The sequence below is a fragment of the Achroia grisella genome, unplaced genomic scaffold (genome assembly GCF_030625045.1).
Source record: "Achroia grisella isolate CSIRO2021 unplaced genomic scaffold, CSIRO_AGI_Agris_v1 utg544, whole genome shotgun sequence".
Classification (NCBI taxonomy): domain Eukaryota; kingdom Metazoa; phylum Arthropoda; class Insecta; order Lepidoptera; family Pyralidae; genus Achroia; species Achroia grisella.
In genome coordinates, this window is record NW_026712929.1 from 4,051,159 (window position 1) to 4,073,664 (window position 22,506).

Genomic DNA, 22,506 nt, shown 5'->3' on the forward strand with positions numbered 1-22,506 from the left:
ATTTACAGTAGTAAAATATAAAACAATTCAAGAATTAAATCCTTTAATATTGAAAAAGTGTCGATTATTTGTTTGCAATTAATAATTTGAAAATTAAATTGACTGATTGTAAAAATTCTAATAATAACAATAAATTTGTATTTAAAACAGAAATATTATTAATTGCACTCATGCAAAGCCGTATGTGTGTAAGTAGTATGCTGGTATAAAAAAAGGTAATCTGAGTTGATTCGATACTTACCGTTTCTAAAAAGTCATCGGTTGAGATTGGAGAAAATACTGCAGAACTATTAGAAAATATTTTATTAAAGAATATCATAAAATACTTTGGTTGTTATTCTTATTGTTGTAACGCAATAACCATAACTAACTTCATTATTGTCGGTTAAGTGAAGACATCTATAATTAAAAAAAACCGTTACGATTCGAATTCACATGCCGAAAGTTCCGTACAGATAAAATTTGGTGTATTATGGATAGGATTATAAATAAAATTGGAATGTCTGTTTGTAATATTGAAATAATCGTTTTTCACTACATGGAGATGAATATAAATACATACACCAAAATAACATTTTAAACAATTTTTGTCTGTCTGTCTGTTTGTTCTGGCTAATCTCTGAAATGGCTGGACCGATTTTGACGGGACTTTTATTGGCAGGTAGCTGATGTATTAAAGAGTAACTTAGGCTACTTTTTATTTTAGAAAAAATCTTTTATTTCAAAAAATATAGTTAAATTCCACGCGAACGAAGTCGCGGGAACAGCTAGTTTTATAATAAAACTATTATGGATGAATCTTTATCCTTCCTGTTCTGAATTGGAGAGTGGTATCTCGACATCTTTTAAAATAAGAAAAATAATTATATATTAACATGTATTTTGTAATCAAATAAAATCATTTTATTTAATATGCTAGCGAAGACCCTAAATATTCCAGACTGTCTACTATATGTAGATGGTGCGCAAGTACACGAGTCTCAACTTTTTAATTTTACCAAAATTGGAATATTCCTAGTTCCTGTGCATAAAAGAATAGTTTGTTTTGAAGTTTAATATTTGCCTTTGATAAGCAATACAACACATGAACAGAATCAATAATTTTGGGTAACCCGGTACCGTTTTGATACGAAACCCTAAAATAAATAAAACTAACGCACAGAATTCGCTAAGCTTCAGTAGTAAACTAAAGCTAAACCATAGATAAACACCGTAAAACACGATAGTAAAAAAACTACGATTCATCAATTTTCCATTGTGAGACAAACTTTCCAAGACGGCTAGGCCCACTATTATCTTTTTTAGTGTAATTGGAATAACAAATGTGCTGACGGCACATCTAATGGTAACTGGTAACTATCGCCTATATACATGAACACAATTAATGATATCACCTTATATAACACTCGTGACACAACTCACGAGTTTTAAGCCTCTTATCCTATAATTTCACTGCCTTATCTAAACTTTCAATCAAAACACATCTTACAATGCAAGCTATTTAGTGGCTGAAATACGAGTAGATGGTATCTAATGAGAAATTTCATATGTATGATACACAAATAAACTTTGAATGTTGTAATACTAACCATTATATACATGTTTCATTGCTAGCACTTTCAGTTTTCAAGTTCCAATTTTTAGAAAATAACTAACTGGCCCGTGACCTTATGTACATTAAAATTACTATTAAATATAGGGGTTGATGGTACACGGTAAAATTTTAGGATTAGATATTAGAAAAAAATACAAAATAAAACAATGTTAAGAGTGAACAGCTTATTACTTAGGGGTATGAAAAATAGATAGTAGCCGATTCTCAGACCTATTGAATATACATATAAAATTTCATAAAAAAACAGTGAAGCCACAAGTTTCGGACGAGTATGGTAACTAACATTGGAACACAATACACGATATATGTATTTATTAACTCTTTTACAAACTGAATAGTACAAAATAGTTAAATAATGATTTTTGTAAATTTGATGTCTAAGGTAGATAGATCCTGTATCACAGATGATCAGACAGATCCTAAAATAAGCGTCATTTTAAAAGATTTTTTTAAATATGTCAAGCATTTTGTGAGTGTAGCACAAAAAAGCAAACCTTTGTAGTATAATATTAGTGTAAAAAATAAAAATGTCTTACTTCTTGGTATAATATTGTATGATAAATATTACCATAATGTTGCGGTCGATGAAAATAAGATGAGGCATTACAGTCGAGACATTTGGCAACTCTAGTACCAAAACTCGACAGTGAATCGTTCGGTTACGACAACAACCTTATTTGTCGAGCAAAGATTGAGCCCGCAGTTCCCAAAGCCTGTTTACACGGTCAACATCATTGTGCATAATCGCCTTTCTTACATTCTACCCGTGTTTACTTTACTGCGAAATGATTATTTACCTATTTAAGCTGCGGAGAGTGATCTGAAAGAACTGGGACAGCGCGTGTACCGTCCTTTGTACAAATTCTCCCCAAGGAATGACTTACTGACAATTATTTGCCTAATCCCATAAAACAATATATTTAACAATTTAGTAAACTTGTAGTAAGAGGGGATTCTTAGTAATAGAGACTAGTAGACCCATTGCTAGCAACGTACTTTATCAGTTCGTTGCTATTTACTAAATATTACGCCACTATTTTACTGATCCGATTTTGAAAATTCTGATGAATAGCCAATTTATCGAGGAAGACTTTGAACTGCATAACATCATGGTACGAACATTAGGAATGGAGCTATAGTGAAAAATATTAATGTTGACACTGACGAAGATGCGCCTGAAAGCTAGTATTTATATATCTCCGAAATAAACTTAGATTATGTCATAAAAGTACAAATACCGGCATTCAATTATTTGCTTCTATTCTATACGAAATCCATTAAATCCCGATTCGATTCCATCAAAAGTCAGTGTGCAGGTCATCACAAAATGGATGCCGATAAATTAGGTTTGCAGTATATTGCTTCTCTGTGAGCGAGTGAATTCTATTTAAAAATCTTGTTTTATAAAACCAGTTGTGACTGACTGCAGTATTATGAGTATGTCGACCTATACTCAACCATCTGAATAGTCTCCTACTGTGAAAAGAATCACGAAAACATTTTCTAATTATTCGTTTGAATCGTTTAACAGCAAAACATTTTATAATTTTTCACCTTTACAGTTTTTTACAATAGAATTTCTTTTAACTAATTATTTAATCTGAGACATTTATTGTCATGTTTTCTAATTATAATTATCCTGAATAAATAGCAGGATTATAGATAAATCAGATATACATACATAGTATAACTTTATATAGATGATATATTATTTATTAATTATAATAACCCGAGACAATTCAAACAACGCTATGTAGTCACAAGCTAAGCAGATCTGTTATGGATACTAGTCTAGTACTACTAGACAACGGATATAAATACATACATTAATTTGTACATACATAAATAATATACATCGAAATCACACCAATACAAATGTTTGATTCGTGCTAGGAATTGTTTTTTTTATATCATGTAATCTATATTTTTTAATCATTTAAAAAATTAGGAAATAGCGTATTCTATAAAATCTAATTCAAAGAATCTGAATAGTCATCAGTAAGTAAAAGCACTGCTCCTACGTTAAACTTAATCTTAAAAGGTCGCATAATTTAAACAGTACAAACGATTTAGAATCGAATAGCAAAATTATCTACTAAACTGATAGAGCCAACGAAATTGGAACTCTAATTTTCCATATCTTTAAGTACAGTATCGGCCGCAGGCTATAGTTTCGACCGACTTATCAAAGAATGCTCATCGTTAACTCAAACATTTGTGACTGATATCAGACATTTATGGATTGCGAGATTCTACAAGATTCCAGCAAACTTTTCCAATATCGCTACGCAAACTCTGGCGAAACTCTTTGATAAGCTATTTATAATCATTGGCGCGTCCGACTCGCGTTCCTCCCTCGGGAATTAAAATATAATCTTTAAGAGAAAGATTGGGAACCCACAGATAATATGTATGTGATAACGAATTTAATATTTTAGTAATTTACTCAATTATTTTGTAACGACCTAGTGTACTGTATGGGTATCTAATAGTATTGTACATTTTCCATAACCAATCTATATTTGCTTCTGTGAAATATTACAACTAAACTAATAACTAAATAATTAATATTCCTTCTCTATACGATAAATGTAGATGACTTGAAGTATTAAAATGGTTTATAACATATTTATTTAGGGCTTACTCTCATGTGGGTGCTGATACCTGTACTAATTAAGTTAATATTAGTATATTTTCTTTTTGTGGAACAAAAGGTACACTAGTACAATACTCTAAAATGGACTGACATACTCTCGACCAAATTTTTTTTAATATCGCAATCTAATTCACCAGATTAATAACTTGTAGTACACAAGTTATTAATCTGGTGAATTAGATTACGTCAATTTCTGAACTACCCCAAGCCATTTGTCAGTGTTATTAGAATTAAATGTTCTGAATGTGTTTTATCGACGTGGTTAAGTTAATAAATGATAGGCTATTTCAAATTGTATAACCCTCATTTATGTTCTCTGAAATGAACAGTTTTCTTATGATCATATTCGAAATGAAGATGTCATGTCTTAACTAAACTTAACAAGAAAAAATTATGTTTTTACGTTTTATGTTTTTATATTTGTATATAGATAGAACGTTTGGCTTTACTTTATAGTTCTTTCACTTTGAATAAAATTTAATTAGCCTTCTAAGTATAACGTAGATAATAATCTGAACTAAATACAAAATATTATTAAACTTTTATTCAACGTTATTTCAGGAATTTACATCATAAAAAGCAAAGAAGATATAAAAAGCAAAGAATTATCTTTGAAATTCACATTCAAAGAAATGAATCACCTTCAATCATTTTTATCTATTAATATTCTTAAATTAGAAATTAAATATTTAATAGAACAAATAACAATTTTTTTTACATAGTAGTATTCTATTTAAAAAATCTTTAGTATGGCCTAAAATATAGTTGTATACATACAAAAACAATACTGAGAGACCGTACCTACCACAGCTAGACTCTTAAGTGTAGCTGTCTTGACAGTTGATTTATATTTGTCTAAAAACCAGTTATAAAGAAGTTAGATTCGTTAACTTAGCAAGAACTTGAATAGATTAACTTCAATTTAATCTTTCTGATATATTTATACAAGATTTTAATTCTATTCGATTTTTAAATCTTGTATAGGACATTGTAGTATTAGCCAGAATTTCCGTATAGCCAAGCGAATATCCGCGTGCTTGTTTTGATAGTGTCGAGGCCAACTTGCAACCTACATGCCTACCAAAACCGAACCAGTATACCTTGCTCAGACACATTCACACTAGCTCACTGCAACGTCATACAAATAGTTTGGAATGTAAGTCACCTCATTTTTTACTCATTCTTGCGTTTGGTTTGATGTGAAACGGGAAGATAGTAATTTCAAATCAAACATAAATGAAATTATAGTAGTTTTAAAGATCTTACTAATTATATTTATATCGGCGCCATCAACTTGAAATAAAGCCTCTTACTCGTCGATTACGCAGCTTTCTTCAGATAATAGATTTTTTTATAATGGATAAGTATTTTTTTAATTTATCCGTTATAAATAAATATACTAAAAGCAGATATTACTATTTGCTATAGTAATGTAAATAGATGTGAATTAATTTTTAAAGCTTCATTATGGAATTCAATTTGGATCACTATTCATAATTTCAATTTAAAAATCTACTAACAAGCAAATTTTCTTATATATTATAAGCCTGTCTTTCCTGTATCTACATCATAAAAAGAACTTAAATTAGAACGTATTAAAAACTTGAAGTTCCCCAAGTGGCCTAATCTATTTAAGGTGTGGGTTGATCTATATACCTAGAATCATGCAGAACTGTCAAGCTACGCGTCCGGATAATCACATGCAAGCATGCATGGTAAACCCATACCTATTACTGTATGTCCACCACAGCTATAATTGTGGTAATTATTTAGAAAATTTAACTACAGCCTAGCTAGAATACTTTTCCGTTACGTACCTAATCTCTTCTACTATAATTTCTCTACCATGAAACATATATATTACGTATACAATCAATAATTAACAACAGTAACACCGGTTCCCGCCTTGACTTTCTTAAAAAGAAAATCTGCTATGAAATCTATTTTCTTGAGAATATTGTGTAAGTATATCTGGTATGAAAACACTCTCATATGTCTTAACAACATCATATGACCATAAGAATATTTAATTTGAGTGAAAGTAAAATTTAATACCCTTATATCAATTACAAAGCAATGGCAAACATCTTACTTAAATTAATTGAATCTCACCAAATGAGACGGAGTTGTCACGACACCGCGATTTTATATCTGCCATTGTCTCAACACAAAGAGGGCCGTTTCACGTTATTGTTCCGTACTTTTGTACAAAACTTGGGGTGGAAAAGAAATGATTCCTAGGAAAATAATATGAGATTTTTCCGGGCAAGTGCCCCAAAAAGCGTGATACTTAGTAAGATTGCTATGTCGTATATTTCTTTTGGGGTCGACTCTTAATTTGATGAGGAGAATGTAAAAACGGTATTAGGTTATTCAGAGACGAGGGCACAGGAGTTCACGGTGTTGGAGCGGTGAGAGGGGAGGGGGTTACGATTTATATAACTCCAGATGAGATTATAGTATGACGGTGTCGTAGAGCATTAGAATGTGATTCCCCTCCTTCCAAACGTTTCTTTACCTCCAGTCCGCCTTTGGCTTAAGAATAAGACATCGTTACATTAAAATGATGATACTGGATTTGATACAATTGCGTGGACACGTCTAATTGCAATTGTATCACAAAAACATTTTCTTCATATATCATTTAACATATAATAAAATATTCTAATAAATTAACAAATATTATATGATTTCATGATTGAGTGGGCAATATGAAAGATTCTACTTAGTAAGAATTGCTACAAAATCACACGATCTTCATTGGTGTCGTTGCTTATTAATTCTGGGTAACCAAGGCCATCACTACAACTTATAACAAATTCTATCAGATGAGTCAACCTTCAATTTAAATATTTTAAAATTTAAATTGAGTTTCCTATAATCACAATGTTCTTGACATTACTGTGATGTTTTTCGTTGACGATGATAGTAATAACTGTTTACTGTATTAATTATCATAGCGTTTAGAGCGTGCCTTATTATGTGCATATTTGTGTCATTAAATATGTACAATAAAATTATAAAGATGTAAAGTTTGTGAGATTGGATATTATATAGGCTATATATAAATGCATCAAACTACGACTAATAGGTGCGGTTCTGCAGTGAAATATGTTACAAAATAATTAATGATTTGGGAAAAATGACTCAGACGAAGTTACGCATGTTAGCTATTAAACATTACATAATTAAAGAAAATACATGATTATCTATAAATATTGTTTTTTGCGCATACATCAATAATTTTAAATATCAAATAATAACGATCTTCAAAACAATCCAATTTTATCAATTTCTCACAACTTATTGGACATAAACAAAACTAGCTAACAAATAATAATAGTCTAACTTTTCTTAACTTATACGATCGAAAGTAGAACCCTGAAATTAATATAAATATAAAGTTTTTTACCACTGTCATATTTTAAACATTTATGACATTATATCACAACTAAATACACAAATATATATACAACTTTATATCGTATTATACCTATGTCTTAGTAATATATTTTAACACAAATACGATTACTAATCCTTAGAAGTTGGTTAATAAATTTATATATTCTGAGGCTTATCAATGTGTTAGGTCTAGAGTAATAGTAATCCTACGAAAAGTTTTCATTCACTAAAAGCTTTACTGTAATAAACTAAGAAATAGCCTAATAAATGCCATTGTACTCTGTATTCGAACGTTTATGTTAAATTAAAATCTTAAGGAACATTGAACCGACGCCGACCTTTGCAATGTTAAGAAATAAGAAACCACATAATATGTTATGTATATGTCTATAGTTGAACTTTTGATTCAATGCACAATAAAATAACAGTTGGATTCAAATTGGATTCTAGTTTGTTTTTGAATCTGGTTTTTCAAATTTCAAGTCAAAACTTTCAAACTAGAAGTGTTATTTTAAAATATCTACTCTAAATAGTTTAATAGTTCTAAATATTTTAAAATAACACTTCAAGTATATAAAATGAATTTAAGACTTTTATACAATTAATCATAAGCTGACTATGCGGTGCCAATTTGACTTTACATTTATTTTGGATTTTGCAAATAACTTTCTAATAAAATATTATCTACGATGCTTAGAATTTACTTAATATTTATTGATATATCTTTACAAGTTCACTTCATTATAATTCTAATTACTATGCGATAGCTACGAAGGTATCGAACTTAATTTTAAAATTATTTATTTTTTTATTCCGAACTTTTGTTTCTGAAAACTACTAATACCAAAATGAAATTAGTGCTGGCATTATTCGAGAAACGTGGAGGAATACCATAGAGATTGTATAGAGAAACATCAAAACCCGATGGAATATGTTCATATAATCGCATGTATATATCAGAAATACAATTGTATTAGAACTGACCTTCTCCTTTTTCGTTGACGAGCCTATATGAATAAATTACATGTTCGTAATATCATACAAATATTATATATCGTAAGTTATTTTTATGCTTAAAAATCACTCAGGCTTGGCGCGACACTTCATTTAATTTCGTGTTCGCAAACAAAATAAAATTTAATATTGTCGTTAACTCACATGAGGTGACAGATTAATTATGTTACTAATAATGTTACAAAGGTGATGCGTGAGCAGAGAACTTGATCAGACCCGACCTTTACATTATGTTTTTATAAAATGCCTTTTCTTTTATAAAAATTTTGTGTTTTATCATTAAGTATGTTACATATTTTTTTAATACTAAAAAGTAAGAAGACATTTTGTTATGTCCATTTTACTACAAACCTATATTGTTACTTTGAGAACATAATGGTGTAGTGGTTTAATGTCTAGACTTAGTTCGAAAGGTCGTGAGGTCAAATCTGACGCACTCTAAGAGCACTTGATGTGTGAAATAATAAAATAATCCGAGAAATAGCGTTAAGCTGGTCCTCTGAATGGCTGGATTCGAATATACCGTATGAAATATGGACATGTCCAGTATTGCGTTCATCTCGACATCGACAGTCAATAGTGCATCTGACGATTCCATCTGAACTAAAATGTCACTAGCATATATCACATCCGTTCTAAAGCAAATTTCTAAATATCACTTCTAAATCAAACAGCTTGACAAGAGAAAATGAGACAAGGGTACCGTATGAAGTTATAGAGCAACTATATAAAGTTATTTTTATTCTTTTTTTTTATTTAACTGTCTACCTCGGTAATGAAATTCTTGAAACGTTCACATTCCTACTTAAAAAAAATATTACAATAGTGGCAAACAAGCATAATTAAATTACCTTGCAGTATCCTTATTTTCTTATTTTATTCATTATATTGAACAAATTGATAGTAAAACTAGAAGACAATACTATGACTCAGTACTGGAAACGGAAAACATCTGGCCGGGTTACCACTACCGATATTTCGTAAAGCTATTGTCTTAAAATTCACGAATTGTGCACCGTTGCATGAATAAGTACGTTCTTCAACTACACTTTATTTTAATTGCCTTACTTTAGCCACTAAGAACAGAATCTCTAGCACTTGTTTATTGAGATAACAAATTATATAACACAAGAGAAGTCTTGTAATAATTTTCGTATATATCAGGATACTATTGTTGATAGTAAATAACATAACTTGACATTCCTTTATATAAATAGTGGCACCTTATAGACGCCGAACAAATCTCTACCACCCAAATACTATAAATTTTTTATTAACTATTTAAAAATATTTATACATAAGTAGACATACAGATGTAATCTTATATGTAATAATGTTCGTAATTTTTACATAGCTCATTTCACATTAAACGCTTTTATCTAAATTTTAATTAAAACCTCAAAGTAAGGTAATTTAAAATTACATCTGACCCTAATTAAAGCACCTCTAGACATTTACGGGTATTCGATTTTGCTGAGCACAAACGGCATTACAAATGAGATTGGCAACATAATTTCAGCCATTCCACACGTTTTCGTCTTTAAAACCCGTTCAAAGGATAGAAAGAAAATCCAATAATGACCGACTTCGATGGAAAAAAAGGCGAATTATCGGAAATACCGCTTTACGTATTCGTGCTTAAATTGCTGAAGGCATGAAAGGGGCATTAATGTCGGTGTAGATATGCGGCATAGAAGAACACGTGACATGAAAGAAGAATGATCCAACAAAGAGAGTTCGTGACGCCATTTGCAAATTTCAGACACTCGTGTTCATTACGTGTGCAACAAGATCTGACTATTTATATTAAGTGATTAGTCTAACTAACCACTAATTATGTCTAATGAGCTGTCTATATATCTCCCTTATATATGATAATCGTCGAAAGCGCTAGTAGTACAGAAAGAGTAGAAATATATATATAATATAAACAGCAGAAAACTATATAATTCTACACTACATCTACTGCAACCGTAGACTACTAATGTTTATTTACCGACGAGTGTCAATACTTATTTAATGTTCTAATATCGTATATTATTAAAATATATATTAGACAACTTATGACATAAAACAATAAAGTGTTAAGCCATACATTCGTATACTCTGCTCTTATAAAAATATTATACATTTTTTAATTTAAATAATTTTGTCTAGAAAAAGGAAAACACCTTAAAGCAATTAAATAATTATAAAAAATATACAGATACTTACGTACAACACATAACATTTAGAAAATGTATTGACTCTTTACTTGAATTTTTAACCAAATAGCAAAATGTAGACTTATTAAATAAATTTTATACAATAATTTATGTGCAATAAACATTAACAACTTTTATATACAGCAAAATTTGCCACCTCCGTATACACATAAATCATAGAACGATTTGTTTTAGGCATGTTCTACACTACGCAAAAAAAGAAAAATATTTTAAAAAGTATAATTTTTATGGGTTAAACTATTTTTAGTATTTTTATTACAACTACACATCATAGCGTTGCAAATACTACGTACAATGATCTAATAGCTATAACATGCTCCTTAACCTACATAGCTTGAAGTTTACAACTATCAGCCAATAATAACCACTGTACACTGTCATTTTATTAAGTGTTTACCTTTATAAAATCTCTTTGTCAATATAAATGCATACCTTTATGGCTGTTATCCCAAATGGGATAGTCAGGGGTATTCTCCACTGTCGACGTCGCATCATTTCCACATTTCGCACGCTATATTTGAATCCAACGGGGAGCCAATCGACCTAATTCAGATTAAATTTTGGATCTATATTCGATTATCTTATCGGTGATTTCCATTAACGGAAAATCAGTTTTGAACTCAATACCTTCGCGATCGAACTATTTATTCCCTGACCTGCTGCAATAAAGTTCCCACCAAAAAAAAAAATAAAAAAAAGAAGAATGCATATGTTTTCAGCCTAACAATTCATGTAACGAACTTCCCACCTCGCTGTTCATTTTATAAAGTTACCCTTATTGTAAGAAATTGTGAAACAAGAATTTAGCGAACAAACTTCAACCAAGTGTCAAAGTGGGCTTTAGGTAGGTATTCACGAAATTAAATATGACAACATATTAATTATGCAAGGTGACGGAGTTTCGGGGTATGGCAGCTGCGGCACTTACCCTGCTACGTAAACAGGGTCGTGTTTCTTCGTAATATACTGACAACGTGTCGTATTGCTCCTTATATGTAAGAATTCGAAATATTGAATCTCAATTCTCTTAGGTTACACAAACAAATTTATTCTCAAAAAATTATACCATAATTTAGAGCTAAAACCAACATTATTATTCAGAAACTTGTCTATACCGTTATATCTTTTTTTTTTATTTGACATAATAAACTCTTCTGATTACACGTAATCTAAAGATACAAACTATACTGCTAATTTTAATGCATTCTACACCTAAAAATGTATACAATTTATTATATTTAATGAAATAATCAGTCAATTCTTTTAGTAATTTAGACATAAAAATATTGTACAACTTGAATTACTTAATTCGAATAACTTTTTGTGGGTTCACTTTTTTGTAGAACAGGAAATCTATTCATACACTATAAAAAATTAATTACTTATATCTTTATTCTAACAGGCATCTATAAATCTATAATTATACCTGTCTGTTACAATCCTGTTTAGATTGCAAAACTTTAATCACACAACGGTTTCCTAATTAATGCACATATTGAACATGGTACCACAGTTAAATTAATGTGTAAATTGATATATATTTTATTTATCTATTCCACATAAAACGTTCCATCGAACGGCGCCGTAGAGCCCATTGGGATTTTACCAATATTTCCTCGAGTCTAACTATTCTGTCAAAACGTAATATTTTTCGCACGCTCACTTAAATAATGTAATTTTCCTTCTCAGTTTATTTTATTTTATGTATAAATATTTATTCATAATGATAGCTAAGCTATAAAAATACTATACCAATAGAAAAAATCTCCTACAACCTGAAAAATATGTAGGTCATTCCAGATGGACATGAGCTGCCACATATTGATCAATTCAGCCGAAGTTTGGACAACTAGATAAAAAATTAGTTACGTACGTAGTATCTACGGGTAACTAGATTTAAAAATCTATTTTGTACTTCGAACTATTTAATTACATTTGACATCAAAATATATAAAAATACTTATTGTTATTGCTCTCAGTTATGTGAGAACTGAGAAAAGAGATTTGGTTCTACAAAAGTATTTTCTAATCGTAAAAGTACTTAAATGTATAGCATATATGCACATATAAAAATATTAGTTGTCTTGTTCTTGTCTTATAAAAACTAGCTACAGTAAACATATATATATTACAAATTTAAACTGAAATATAATTCAGTAGGTCGGACAATAAAATCTACCGACGAATTACAATCACTTTCACTATGTTTATTGAAGCAAACAAGTGCTCTACTAAACACACTAACAGTGGTATTTACTATAATTAAGGACAATGTATTGGTAAATAAGTACATTGCAAATACGATTAGTGAACATTTAAGTGATTCTAAGTGTTCTTAATCCCATCTTTGAGAGAAAATTAGACGCTGATCTTGTAAGTAAGAAACACTTGCGAAATGTGGAAAAAAAGTGTATAACAAGAATGACAATGCATAGGTACCTACTCTTTTGATTATTCCATGTCATGATTCTATTAATATTTCTGTCCTCTTCATATGTAAATACTAAAAAAATCTTACAATTATAGTATTTAATTTTTTTCGGATACCTAATACCACTCACGATGTATGATAATATGCTCGGCAGGACCTGAAACCCACTGACGGCCTCAGTGGTCTAGCGGTCTAGCAAACTGCTTTCGCGGGATCGATTTTTCGCTCCATGCAAACATTTGTATTCATGAGTATGATTGTTTGTATTTACAAAAAAGTAACTATGTATTTATATCAGTTGTCTAGGACCCAGAATACAAGCTCTACTTAGTTTGGGACTACTTGGCGGTGTGTAAATTATTCAGAGATATAAAAAAAACAAGCTACTTTTCGACTGAAAGAAGTGAGACAGTCTAGACTTCAAAGTTGTGTGTAGTAAAGAGGCAGTATAGAATTATCAGAATTACGGCCGATAGACTACCTAATTACGGAGATGGATAGAAGAAAACAAACAAACGTCGCAAAATGTAAAGTGTAATTTGTGAGACGTAGTATATATAATTATACTGCATCATAAACAATAGACGGCCGCAAGAAATACGCGCTTGACATTACAACAGCAATATCGAAGGGTCACGGTCGCCTTATTATCCCACAAAGTTTCACAATACCCTCTTTTGTATTAGCATGCTACATTTCACACGTACAGTGCACGGTAAATGTTTCGTTTTCAAACATTGCGTTACTACACATTCATATACTGGCGTATACTCGTAACTAAGGTTTTTTGCATGAAAAACGCACTTGTCCTACACTACGCCACCGAGGACGCCTGACATTGAGAGTAATGCAGCTGGAGTTTAATTATATGGACCATAAATTTGCTGGAAATAAATAAATAAAAGCACAATACTCAGTCACGGCAGTCACCTTATAAAGAGAGACTGAAAACGGATGGATTTGTATTTCAATAATATATATATAATTAACATTGGTATTATTGTGGTATTGAAAATTTTAATTCCATACAAAATAAACTTTATGTCAGCTACGGCTAATCTGTCTATCAATCAAATACTAGGTACTCACAAGTCAACTCACAACTCTATTATATGCCAGCAGTGTCCTTACATAAATGAAAATAAAAGTGTCCAACCACGGGTGGGCAGTCACTACAATAATAGGCTGTTTAATTTTATTTTATTTACTATTAGTACGTACGTACTAGTATTACTTAATAATACTACTGTGATTACTTGAAATCAGTCATCATCATATGTTTCTTCCTTATCCCAATTATTTGGGGTCTACCTAATATGTTCTTGTCTTCCATTCATCCCTGTTCGCAGTCATCTCCATATTTACTCCCTTTCCTACCATATCATATTTCACACAGTCCATCCATCTCTTTTTCGGCCTTCCTTTGCCCTAATAACCATCCAAATTCATATGCAAGATCGTGATTACTTGAAATTCAGTAACAACACTAATATGTATACGTATAATTAGTAAAAATCTCGTGATCTTACCACGTTTTTTTCAACAGGGCAAACAGTTTACCCTTGATCATGGCGGTTGAAACACTGCCGAAATATCGGGAACTCAATAAAAATAAAACGTGATAAGATACCATGATTTTTACTAGTTATACGTATAAATAATGATCGCGTCAAAATTAAAACAGTATAGAATACTTATATATTTCAGTACAAATGTATTGCTATAGAACACTATCCAGAAAATTGAGACTTTGATGTGTACAACAAAATTAATTGAGATGGAGATATTTTAAGCTCCCTAGGGATTAACACACCGGCCACGGTCGTACTTAATCATAAAACCAATCAAATTCCTGTAAAGTTATCAAACTACGAACTATATTTAAAAGTAACTAAATTATCGAAGTATTAAATTTAATATCGTAACTATTTATATATTCAGTTATGAGAATTGAATTAATACAGTTCAATCGTAACTTAATGTTAGGTACTGTAGGATCTATAGGTAAAGACTATATTATTTCCTCTCTACTGATGTCAAAAAAATCATGGATTTGTTAATAATTTCTATTTCGGAGATGACTATATATTAAACGAAAGACGTATTTAATAAAAAAAAATGACAAATGATTACTCAAAAACTAAACTAGGTTACTGGACTAAGTAGTGCAATAACCTTAACTTTATCAGTTTCAACTGTACTTACAGTAAAATTTACAGTTACAGTGAAAATAACTAAGTTATACAGGAGACTGACTGTGTCTGTACTAGGATATTTTGTCGTTTTGATTTATAGACGAACCCTTGACGAATTTATAGTATTTAACTTATAGTATCCACGCTAGTAGAATTATTCCAACCATCCATACTAATATTATAAATGCGAAATTTCATCTGTCTGTTAACTTTTCATAACTAAACGACTAGACAGATATTAATTAAATTTAGCAGGCGGAAAGGGATTGTTAGTTATGTGGAGGGATAACCTCGTTGCTAACAATATACCATGTCAGGTTGACCTCCACGCAGTTCCCCCTGGAAGCCAACGTGATAAATTTCTGATGGATTTAAAACCAATGGGCTAACTAACCTGACCTCATGCTCATCTTATGATTCTCCTCTGGTGCTACGCCGCCAGCACAAACCGTTAGCGCAGGCGGGTGCATCATTCCATTATCATCCATAAAAAACATGCACACGTAAATTTAGCACGAAACAAGGACGGACATCGGCTATACTTTATCGCAAATACTGCAGACGAAATCACGGGTAACAGCTTGTATGCAATAAATAGATCAAATGTGATATTAAACATAGTAGTGCCGATGCAGTAAAACTCAAAAGCTGTGTAGGTAATCTGATAAGCGGATTCAATGAGATGCGTAGGTAGGTATATATGTGCTTGATTCAAGCCTTCCTAATACATTTTATTCTTATGTAGTGTTGCTACATTATTTTGTTGCAATAATAAAAAGGCATATACAAAGAGAGGTATGTGATCAACGAGGATTTATGAAGACATAAAAATATCGGAGAGGTAGGATTTTTTTAATGGATGATAATGATATGATGCACCCGCCTGTGCTAACGGGTGTCCGGTGTAATTTTCATTAATATCCATTCAGCCATTTATTTGTGAAAATGTAATGACTTGTCAGGCAAATATACTTTCGTATTTATAATATTAATCTACAAGTATTTGTAATAGACCGAAAGCTATACTAGATTGAAGATGGCACATTACATTATAGAAATAGAAATAAATAATCTTTATTCAAATAAAATTTTAAAAAACTTTGGAATAGTCATATTTTTATTCTACCATCATTCGGAACGCATTCTGTAATAAGTGTTTTTAAGAAAGTAAATTTTTAAATTAACAAGTTAAAACTGAACTTAGCCGTATGTATATGTAGAATATATATAAAAAAGATAAAACGATGTAGAACTATGATAATGCTATAAACTCCTCGAATAATTAATAACGTGTTTACATATACTCAGTATATAAAACATTATATTTTTATACAAGTGATTACACTTTCTCTCTCGTTACAAGTTGTATTATGATTTAAATTAGAGAAAACTTGCCCACATTTCTCCAAGCACATCGAAGTGGTCAAACCCACCGCAGTCTCTTTTATTAAAGTAGGTTTATTAGCAATGTTAAACATCCCTAGAAAGTTAATCTAAATATATCAAGGGAACACACTTCTCTGTGTTAGGACGGGGATTGTTAGTAATGTGAACTAATAGCCACATTGCAATGGACTATATTAAGTTGTTCTCCACTTGGTTCTCTCTGGAAACCAACGTAATAAATTCATGGTGAATTTACCACGATGGGCTAACTGACCTGACCTTATCTTATCATCCTTCACTGGTGCCCCGCCAGCGTTAACCGTTAGCGCAGGCGGGACACCATTCTATTGTCATCCATAAGGAAAACATACTTCTCTGTTCTACGAAATATAACTACATATGTACTGGAATTAAAATTAGTTCATATACCATTCATCTCAGATAGATTCGTACTTACAAGTAATGCATTATAATACATTAGTTGCAATATATATAACTTATGTAATATACATAACATTTTAAATTACTACACCACCTCAAAATGAGTCATTCGTTACTTCATAAAAGTGGCTTTATATAGTGCTAGAATATTAACTTGTTTATAATTTATTTTATGTGAATAGAAGCTGGTTTTAAAGTATTATAGTAGTTTTATAAGCCATTCCAGAAGTATAATGTATTCAAAATCCAGTTGAATTATTCATAAAACGTATTTCTGTGTGTCTTGTTATTTAAAGTTTATAATTGTTGTTATACAAACTGAGGGAAAAGAAGTGATAGCTTTGTTAAAATAGAATATAAAATACTGTACTGTAGTAAAACTGGATAAATTTAAATTTATATTTACATAAATTTATAGAGATACTAATAATTTTTGACAAAAATCTCATATAGCCTTTGTGGTTATTATAGCTCTTACAATGGCAAGTAATGATCCGGATCTGAAAGATGTTTTTTATTTGAAAGCTCTTAATAATCAACGATTACAATGTTCATTGTACATTACTATAAATTAATTCATTTCTGAGTTAGAGATTAAATAGAGTATGAAACAAATTGGAACTTATTAAATACTAAAACTAATTGAAAATCATTGTTTCTTATAATAATTACTATCTCACAATATTGTTCTTTTAAACTATAAAACTAGATCATTAATTGGGCTCATCAAGTAACGACTAAAAAGCGGAACCGAGCCGGCAACTATCATCTCGTGCATACATGAATTACATATCTCGTTAATTCCACGGAATTGCGTGTTACTACCGGATATATTATACTTGCACATCAATGTATAGTTTACTTATCCTCATATTAACATTAAATTAAAGTATTTTCTTAATTTGATAAAATTTAACAAAATACTATAATGACCAAAATTTTTTTTAATAAATAAATTATTTTTTAATGTGGCGGATCATTCTATCACGCACTTAATGTGTTTATGATATTAGTAGTCCACGAATAATATTCATAATGATCCAGATGTCGACAGGACCAGCCCGTGGTTCAAGAATTTACTAGAATAACAGAAAGTCTATTTAAAACCAGAGAAACGGTTTACGTGATAAAAAAATTGAGGCACTCTGGATGAAACCACCAATTAACTATTAATTTTTTCATGAAATTTTAAAAGTTAATATAGAGACAAATACGTATAAAGACAATTATAATGCTGTTGTTTTAATCATTCTATAAAATTTTCTTTGCTATAATATATGTGGACTTATTTAATTACGATATAATAGAACAATTTTTAAGTCTTCCTAAGCTCAATCTGAGACTTAGCCTAGCAATTCAATAATTACAAGTATAATGCTGTTGTTTTAGTGTTTCTACAATAACTCTTTTAATATAATATCATATATGAACCTGTTTCATTTCGATATTATAAAAGTATTCTTAAGTCTTCATAAGCTCAATAGCCTAGCAATTCAATAATTAAAGAAAGCGAAGAAAATCAAACAACGTTTAATAAGACGGCTTTCATTCTACATGTCTACATGAACACATAGGGTTTCCTTATGTTGTGTAGGGTTGTCGGTTCTGCACAAATAAATCGAAGTATTAAAAATATTAGTTTATATATTTCATTGATAAATTAAAAGTAGCTTTATTCTAAGTCTAGATAGCTATCTAGACTTAGAATAAAGCTGTAATAATGTCTGATAATGAAGTTTCATTATCAGACATTATTACAGATTTATTCCATTTAAAACAAGTATAAAAATCAAGTGGATTGAAATCCATATTTTAGATATATTTTAGTAGATCTGCTGATCTGTTGTAATTCATTTTAAGTTAAAACACATAGCTATCTATATCATCATTTCTCGTTCCCTATTTCCCAAAGGATTAACCGTTGGGAATAGCACCATTTGTTAGGATCTCTGTATATCGCTTACACTTCCATCTTCATACATCACTGGATACAAGTTTATTACGCCTCGCCTTATAAATATTATCAATTTAGCCTGAGTAACTCACTCGGCACCCCGAATTCTTAAAACAATTTACGCAACAAATATTAAAAATAAGAAAAATTACAAAGCCTGATTATTTTTCATGTTTTAATTTTCTGTTGCTGTGTCAGAGTTATCGATTATTATAATCAGCGTAATAACAAATGTATAAATCTATATAACATTAAACAAATCAACAACTAATTTAGTCAAATATTTTATCTTCTGGCATTTGTTCAAGCATACTTATTCAACAAATTTTATGCAATTTTTATTTATAAATAAATAGCATTTCAAAGTTGAATAGTTAAAATAACTGTACAATGACATAAGTATCTGATATGTTCCAGAAACAATCTTTTTTTCGAAATATTTAAATGCTGTTGATGGATGGATGAATTGAAATTGTAGTTACCTACTAGGCCTTGACCTGTTCTTGACGTCAATTATGGCAACCCTGTATCACTGTAATATTTCAAACCCGTTGCGGAGGACTAAACAAACTAATCACATAACACTTTTACTTACTTTCTTGAGAAATGTTAAGACAAGGCGTTGTCACAACATATTGCCCATTACGCAGATTAATGTGTAGATTTCGTATGTGCTAAAAATCCACACCAATTTACACTATATTCCCTGAGTAATACGAGAGAATTTTAGGAGACAAATTGTTTGTCACGTATTACATATATTATGAGGAAATTGCTACGACCTTAATATTCAATACAAATATAAATATAACAGTTCTCAGAGTTTTTTGGAGAGCTCATTATTCTTGCTTTAACACGATCAGTAACTGTAGCTGTACATTGACTGTTATTTTTTTTCATGTAAATGTAATGGCAAACATGCTGACGGCACATTTGATAGTAAGTGGTAACCGTCACCTGTATGCATGAATAGCAATACGGACATTACATTATCAGATACCACCCATGCGTTGCGGTTCCGGAGGACTTCCCATCATGCATTTTAGTGTAGACCATCATAGTTCTTCGAAGTTGTGTGATGTTTTACGTTTTAATCCATATGTAAAGAGCAGCTCACTATAGCTAACTAGACTATTTACTTTCAATAATCAATGTATCAATTAAAAATAGATCCTGCTCGTATATACTTGTGTAAGTCAAAATACAAGTAGGTATTATATTATCAATCTTATAAGCTCTTTTAAGTATAAAGTATCAACTCTTCATTGGCAAGAAACTTTGATAAACAGTTACAAAGTCGTTTATAACCAGTCTACTTTTAAAGGTAAATATTTACACAATTTATTATAAAATCAGAGGCAAAGTTTAAAATTTGGCTTGACCAAAGTCAAGCATAGGCAATTTAAAATTTTGATATCTTAAAATTTTAAATTAGATATATTCTGCTATCATACTAATTTATGCTGAAGTAAATAAAGAACTATTGTGGTTATTTTTAATCATCAGCCAGACAGAAACCGTACAGTCGTATTAATTAACAAGATACTCTAAACTGATATTATAAAATACTTGGTAATGTACTATATAAAAATTGCACCCATGTCAAGCCGGGGCAGGACACTTTAAGTTAAATAGTATGCAATATACAAGGTTATAGTAGAAACGTACTAGACTAAGTGTTACCTGCAACTTCATCTGCCATAATAAACTTTTATATCCTGGGCACTAATCGCACTGAGGTACCTACAGCCTTTTGCACTGCTGCACCGCACAGAATTCAGTAACATGCCCGCATTATGTGACACTTGCGGTGTACGAATTTTTAGTTGTTGTAACTGTTTACTATTTTGTATGTTATCTATCTATCTCTATTTCATCTAATGTTGCCCTGTTACCTTTTATATTATGTCATGAATTCATCTAGAAGGGGTTCCAGGTTATTTCCTGCGACATAAAATGCCTATATCCTCATCTAGTCTTGTCCCAGGAAGAATTTGCTCAGCAACGGTATTTTTTTAATGTTATTCGAATTATGCATTCACCATAAGGTGCGCTGTCAGCTTATTACCTGACAGCCCACGTGATGGTAAACGGTAATCATCGCATATAGCTACATGAATAGCTCTACCGACATCACATTAGCATGTGATACCACGTTGCTATTCCAGAGGATTAATTCAGAGGAAAAATCATGCCTCTTATCCTTATATCGTAATTTTTACGATCAAAATACCTTATAAAGCAAGCTTCTTGGCGGCTGAAATGGATGAGTCGCTTGAACATCTCGTCACGTCTCGAAATAATGACGCAAGGTGAACAAATAGCATTATTGCAGTTTCATAACAACCGTAAAGAATTGGGAATTGCTAAATTCACTTTATGATGAGAGCCGTTATTGATGTTAAAAAAGAATTTAATTGAATAAAAGATTATCTAAAGTTAAAAATATCTATCGATGTGGAAAATAAGTATTGACAGATCTACTCCATGTAAATAATATCAGTTAAATAGATTGAGTTATTTCACAAGAAAAAATTATAAAGCTATGGAAATGTGTAGATAAGCTTGTTTTTTTATTGTTTAATATTGTTTTTTATCTAGGAAATACCTAAATAAGTAAGGTACCTTGTTTGGTTTGTATATCCCAATAGATTTTTTTCATTTCTACAATAAATTACCTAGTATGTAAGTACAGAGTCACTAAAATATTTGCTAAATATTGCTTCCCAACTTACCTTATTAATATTTCCCTTCAAGGAGTTCCTTGTTCAATAATTCACACAATTTTCACTTTAGCGCTCAAGCACGGTAAAAAACCACCTCGCCGATGTGCAAACATAAAATCTCCATAATTCGCAACATTTCACAAATCACATTTAACTCCCGAAGAGTTGAGAGCTTATAAAAGGCTGTATTGATAAAAGTTCTCTTACACACCGCTGCGTGCCGTAATGGGGCACATTAAAAGTTCCAAGTGAGAGAACTTGGGCTCTCGAAGTTATCGCGATTAAGAGATTCGCGTTTCCAATATTCTGTTTAAGGTGCGAGTAAGAAATCGAACTTTTTGTATTGTGGAATGTAAGGTGCGCGGACGCATTGAGGCGTGTAAATTCACCGGGAGGAGGGCAGAGACCTCGCAGCGTGGTGCGAAGCGAGCGCCGACTGTGCACGCGAGTACCGTTGCGCG

At 30.9% G+C, this 22,506-nt stretch overlaps 1 protein-coding gene across 1 annotated transcript in view; it reads right to left on the minus strand.

Moving 5' to 3' along the window:
• The window catches only part of LOC131847842 (protein artichoke), a 91,708-nt gene extending 69,202 nt beyond the window's left edge, over positions 1-22,506 (minus strand). The window contains exon 1 of the mRNA XM_059197510.1: positions 22,055-22,506. The gene's annotated coding sequence lies outside the window, so the exon portion shown is untranslated. The remainder of the gene's footprint in view (positions 1-22,054) is intronic.